Source organism: Pinus tabuliformis, chromosome 2_1 (assembly GCF_031772625.1).
Source record: "Pinus tabuliformis cultivar Carrire ecotype Pingquan chromosome 2_1, CPIR1, whole genome shotgun sequence".
In the NCBI taxonomy this organism is placed as follows: domain Eukaryota; kingdom Viridiplantae; phylum Streptophyta; class Pinopsida; order Pinales; family Pinaceae; genus Pinus; species Pinus tabuliformis.
This window is the reverse complement of record NC_142299.1, coordinates 103,597,907-103,603,981: the sequence shown is the minus strand read 5'-3', so window position 1 is coordinate 103,603,981 and position 6,075 is coordinate 103,597,907.

Here is a 6,075-nt window from a genome sequence, read left to right as displayed (position 1 = left end):
AGAGTATTGGGTGATTTATGCTTTGTTGGAGGTGAAGAAGGGATTCTATGCTGGGAGGCTGATGCTAGATCAGGACTCATCGGTTGTAACTCCTCCTGGATCTTCTTGTTTTATCAATAAAACTACTTGAGTTTCTCCTACATGCTTGTATATCTGATGTGTGTTATATTTGTATGTTTAGCTTAAATCTGATCCTAAGCTTTTTATGAACATAAATCTATGTCTTTGTGTAGTTTCTCTCTTCTGTGAACTTGCAGGAACTTGGTGACGCTGGGCAAGTGAGGGAGCAGATCGGTGGAAGCTGGCAAAGAGAGGATAGATTGGATCGAACAACTAGCGCAAGGCACAGGTCGGTTCATCTTAATCATCTTCGTTTATAGTTCATAAAGAAGAATACAAGAGTAGTTTTCCTTGTTTGTCTCTGAGGTCTCTGTCACAACCCTGTGGGATAGGGTCATTTTGAATAGACACTTTTCCCGAAAACAAAATGGCAACTCTGCTGGGGATCGTGTCTAGTTAGTTTATTTGTGTTTCCATTGTTGTTCATCTCATAAACTTAAGAGCGGCGAATCGAACTGCATTTGCCATTTACAAATGCAAAGTAGACATATGCTACTCTAGTCCATTCGCTGGGCCTGTTTATGATCTGAACAGTTGACTCACAAATGATCTGATTACCCTTTGTGATAGCTCTCAAACCTCTTGTAAATCAACCCTCTAATTGTACACATTTGATTGCTTTTATCCGGCCAAAAACCATAGATTAAACTGCAAACCGTGACCCAGAACCCAGAGAAAATTCTCATTTCTGCTTCAGCGTAGGCTCTGTGAAGAGACTCTGCATTTCAGCACAGTTCCCGAGAGGGCTACCTGCGTTGCAATTCAGTTTCTCTGTGTAGCAGGTGCGTTGATCAGCCTAGCCCTGCCTAGCTGAGGTTCTTTGCTCACTTTTTCCAGTTTTGCCTCTGATTTTTGCAGCCTGTGATCAGTGTGTTTGTCTGTCTAAAAGCCCCTTTTCTTTGCCTTAATTCCACCTCAGTTGTATAAAAGAAACTGTATTTGTTACGTCATTTACAGTTTCCCATTGCAAAAGTAAACTGGTCATACTGTCGCCCTTAGATCTAGATCTGTCGTAAGTGTCGTTTTGATCTTAGGAAAAAGTTTATCTGCTGTTGACAGTTGATTGCACTTTTACTTTTGCCTTTGGTTTGAATTTGTGAATTTCTAGTGTCGAAACAAGTGTTTACTTCAAAATCATAAAGTGTCGTAATCGTCTCTACTTTTTGATTTCGAAAAGAAGCTTGTTTGCGGTTTTTCACTTGAAATCGAATTCAAATTTGTACAACAACTTTCTTTTTAAGCATCAATATTAAGAAAGTGAAAAACAAATACATGCACAAGTGCATTTGCATATTGACAGTTTGTATGGCTTGATTTAGGAAAAGTGCATTTACAGTGTGCTCTTTGCTCTTTAAGAAAAGATTGTGTCTTTCTTTTCCCCTTGTAGCTAGGATTTTCATTGCTGAAAAGAGATAAAAGCTTGCTTATCATCTTTAGACTGCATTTTATGGATTACATCTACATCTCGTGGTGAATCCAAAAGGAAAAATTCATAAGAAAGATCAACCTAAAATAAATTCAATGAACTTAACAACGCTTTGTAACTTAATGCACAACATCTAGAGGTCTAGGCTAGAGACGTATTCCGGCGTCGTAAAGCCTGGTAACTGTTGTCCTCACTGTTGGTTGGGTGATTCCTCCACTTTGAGATGATAAGTGCCAGTACGGACTTGTGCTCCCACGTACCATCGAGTATATATTGGGAGACCCCTATAGGCATAAAACCTTTATCCATAGGAAGCCGTGTCGGCCGCCCTACTGATCGCAATGCACTGAACACAGCATTCGGGAAGATTGACCGCCCGTACCCTAAAAAGTATTCTGTGGTTTTGCGATTGGTTTGGCACTCCCTCTACCTAGATCTCCAGAGCAGTCCCTTTTGTTCCTTTTCAGACTCCTTAACGGAAAAGGTCCATCTGAGCACTTGTCACTTCAGGCTCATTAAAAATCGAAGGAGACTAGAGTCATCTTTTGTTTTTTCTCGACTCTTTAAAACTGAAAAAGCAAGTTGTGTCAAAAGCGTCTAAAATTCATTTAACACGGAAACATACTTCCCCTTTTATTTTAGTTGATCGAGTAATCCGCAATCATGGAAGAAAGTCAATTGAAACCCCGTCGTTCGCAGAGGCTTACGAGTCAACCGTCTTTGTCTCCGGAAGCGAAACCAGTACGGACAAAGCGGACTCGTTTAACCAGATCCAAGTCTCCAATCAAAGTTAGAACAAGTGTTCCAACGACATTAGAGACTCCGGTTACTCCAAGCATTTTTGGAATCCCTGCCTCAACAGAAGAAGTTCGACAGCCACAGAAGGACAGTGATACTGATCCTAGTTTGAGATCAAGCACTTGTGTTACTGAACCAGTTCCATCCATAACTGGTTCAGAGAGTCTTACTTTTCAAACATCTGTCGCTGCCTCTTCGGCACTAGAAATATTTTACGAACCTGACGGTCTTCCCCTTGCACCTGGTTTGATTGCGATAGAGAAAATTGTAGAAGATCCGCAAGCAAGTACTCCAACACATTTTGGAGTCGGGGTCACTCTATTTCCTTCGACATCAGAAGTTAGTCTACCACCAGCGGAAGTTCCTGTAGAATCGCTAGGTAATCTTTTGGATAGACTACAAATGTCTGAACAACCGTCAACATCTAGGACTGTGTCTTCTGACACAGCGACGACGGAACTCCCTGCTGTCACTCCGACAATGTTTGCCGGCATACCATCTGTCCTGACTAGCTCACAACCGCTAGAAGGAGTCCATCCAGGGACTATTTCGACAGTCTGGTCCGTTCCTGTTTGTTCATCTGGAATTATACCCGAAAACTCTTATGTTGAGTCTCAACAAATTGATCCATTTGGAGGTCAATTTGAGCAGTCCAGTCCCCAAGGGCAAACAATTCCCTTTAGTTCTGGATTACCACCGTATGGGGGGCAGTACGCCCTTTCATTAGCACCTCCGGGAGGATATCCATACGGGAGTTCACAACAACATTCAGGTTATACTGGAATTACATCAAGTGGTTGGGTACCTATACTACCCCAACAACCAAGGGTTGTATATTCGATGCAACAATGCGTACCTATGTCGAACATACCCACTACGCCAGCTATTGTGACTGTGTCGCAAGTTCAAGCACTACCTGTTGTGTGTCAACCTCAAGTTTCTCAGGTTGTAATGCAATAGCCTATTGACCCTGCGACTCAACCACAATCGCCTACTAGTGGGTCGACACAGGCCCAGACGGGTACAATTACCCCTCACCTTGGTCAAACGGTTAGTATCGGGCAACATCACATGGCTTCACAACCGTGGCTGGTGCAATACCAACAACCACAATTCCAGCAAGTATACCAAGGTGCTGAGCAACAGATCTTTGCAAACAGTGGACAGCCATACATTCAAAATGGTCAAAATCAACCATTTTATAATGGTCAAGTCCACCAACCTTACCAAACATACCAGCATCAAATGCATTATGCCGGTATGCAAAGACCAGTTGCTCAGGCGATTCCGTCGTATCCTGGGTATGCTTCACCTAACCTGAATCAACAGTTACCATTCGTGGCAACATTAGAGTTACCTGATTTAAACTGGCTAACGAACGATCCAATTGCTTACACCCCTTGGTGGCCAGCGATTCCACACAAACTTCCATCAGATATTCCTAAGTTTAATGGAAATCTGGGTGAAGATCCATCGAATCACGTGATGACATTTCATCTATGGTGTTCATCAAACACTTTAAATGATGATTCGATAAGGCTTCGCCTTTTTCAGAGGACATTAACAGGTCCGGCGGCAAAATGGTACATTGAATTGCCTAGAGCTTCGTTCGACAACTTCAGCACCTTAGCCAAAACCTTTTTAACCCATTTTCAATTACCGATAAGGTATGAAACGGGAACAGAACTGCTTACCAAATTTAAACAGACAACAGCCACTCACATATCCGATCATATACATGAGTGGCGGCGTCGTCGTAGGATGGTAAAAACGTACGTTCCCGATCAGCTATTAGCTGAATGGTTTATCAAGTCGTTACTGCCTTCCATCACGGAAGATGTGGCAAAGGGGGGAGTCGTAACAGAAGAGCAAGTGATCGCTCGTGCACAATATCTGGATTTGATTTACACTCAGTCCGGCACGCTCTACGACAAGATACCTGACGCCCCTAGACCGGAATCCTCGATTTCTCCTCCTCCTAAATCAAACAATGACTCTCATGCCGGCGATGGCGTGATTGGCACGACAGACGCGAAATCGACAAGGGCCACATCCAAAAAGGCCCGTAAGGTTTCAGGTCAAAATGCAAAAGACGAACCTCTTGCTTCGGAAGTAAATGCCGTATCGACAGATAAAGGCAAAGAAACCAAACAACCAGGAAGCAAGAAGAAAGGAAAAGGGAAGAAGAAGAAACAGAATGAGCAATCTCTCGAAAAATCTTCTTCAAACCCTCCTGGAAATAGGAAACCCTCTACAGGATGCATGATATGCGACGAGGATCATTGGACAAGAGAATGTCCATACAAAGCTGAGCTTAAGAGATTCTTTAAAAGTCCGAAAACCTCAGCAGTGTTAACCGATCCGTTTCCAAATCCAGGAACAAATATGGTTGAAAGTGGAAATGCTTCCCCGTCTCAAGTGCTACTGTTGTCGATTTCGAAGCAACAAAATGATGCTTTGATTTCCACAAGGAACAAAGATTACGGGAATCCTCAGCTGTCGAACAACAAGGATAAAGATCAACCAAGTAGTTCGACAACAACTTCGACAGAAGTTGTACCACCCACCATCCCTGAATTGACAATAAAACCGCCAAAGGGAGTAGTACACAAGTCGACATTTAATCCTCGCGCTAGAGCGGCGCAGCATTATAACATAGTGGAAGATTTGGCCCAATCGCCATCCGCTATGTCGACTCTTGAAGTGCTACAAAACTGTCCATCCCAAAGGCAGGCTTTGTTATCAGCCATTGGTGGGATTGATCCAAAGGATTCCAATCTTGTATCCTTTGACCACAAAGGGTATGATCCTCAGTTACCAGCTCAATTATCTTTCCTTGTTCAAGTGAAAGCCCTCAACAAAATTGTTCACCGAACGATTATTGATGAGGGGGCATCTACATGTATCATGTCGATGAGCTGTTGGAAAACTTTAGGATCTCCAACCTTGTCGCGATCTGTGACAACATTAAAAGCATTCGACGGAAGGACATATACCCTGTACGGTATCCTAAATAACTTGAAAGTGGAACTAGGAGGGAAAACAGTAGAAATAGATGTTGAAGTCATCGATGGGAATCTTGATTACAACATCCTACTAGGAAGACCGTGGATATATGCCATGGCAGCTGTTGTGTCGACCTATTTTAGAAAGATTGCATTTCCCTTTCAGGGGGGGATTACAATCGTCGACCAACAAAACTTCCTCCCCAATGGTTCACAAGTTACAGGAAGCATTCCCATGATCCATGGAAGCCCCCATTCGCTTCAGAATATCGGAGTAGGCCTACTAAAAGATCCTATACTAATGGGAACTTTCGCTCTTCCACCTCCAATTGATTTGGCGGAAGTAGCGTCGATAGGAACCTGCAATATGATATCTTCCGCAAAGATCTCAGAAAACGATATCCACATGGATCATGCAATGGTTTTGCCCCCGAGCCCAATAGAAATATTATAGCAATCAATGTTTCTGGCATGGGAGGCAAACCCAAATCAACGCTCATCAAGTGTTTGGATGGATAGGTCTAGAGAATATATTACTCCTTCAGATCCTTGGTCGAAAGTGCATGACACCGACGAAGGAATTCTCCAAGCTATGGTAGTTGAAGGAGCACCATGGAATGATTCCCACCATCGTTCTCTTCTTCCAAATTACGAAGAAGATACTCAAAATGACCTCTACCATCCTTCAGTAATTGATTTTCTATCAAATACTGTAAATACGGTGGA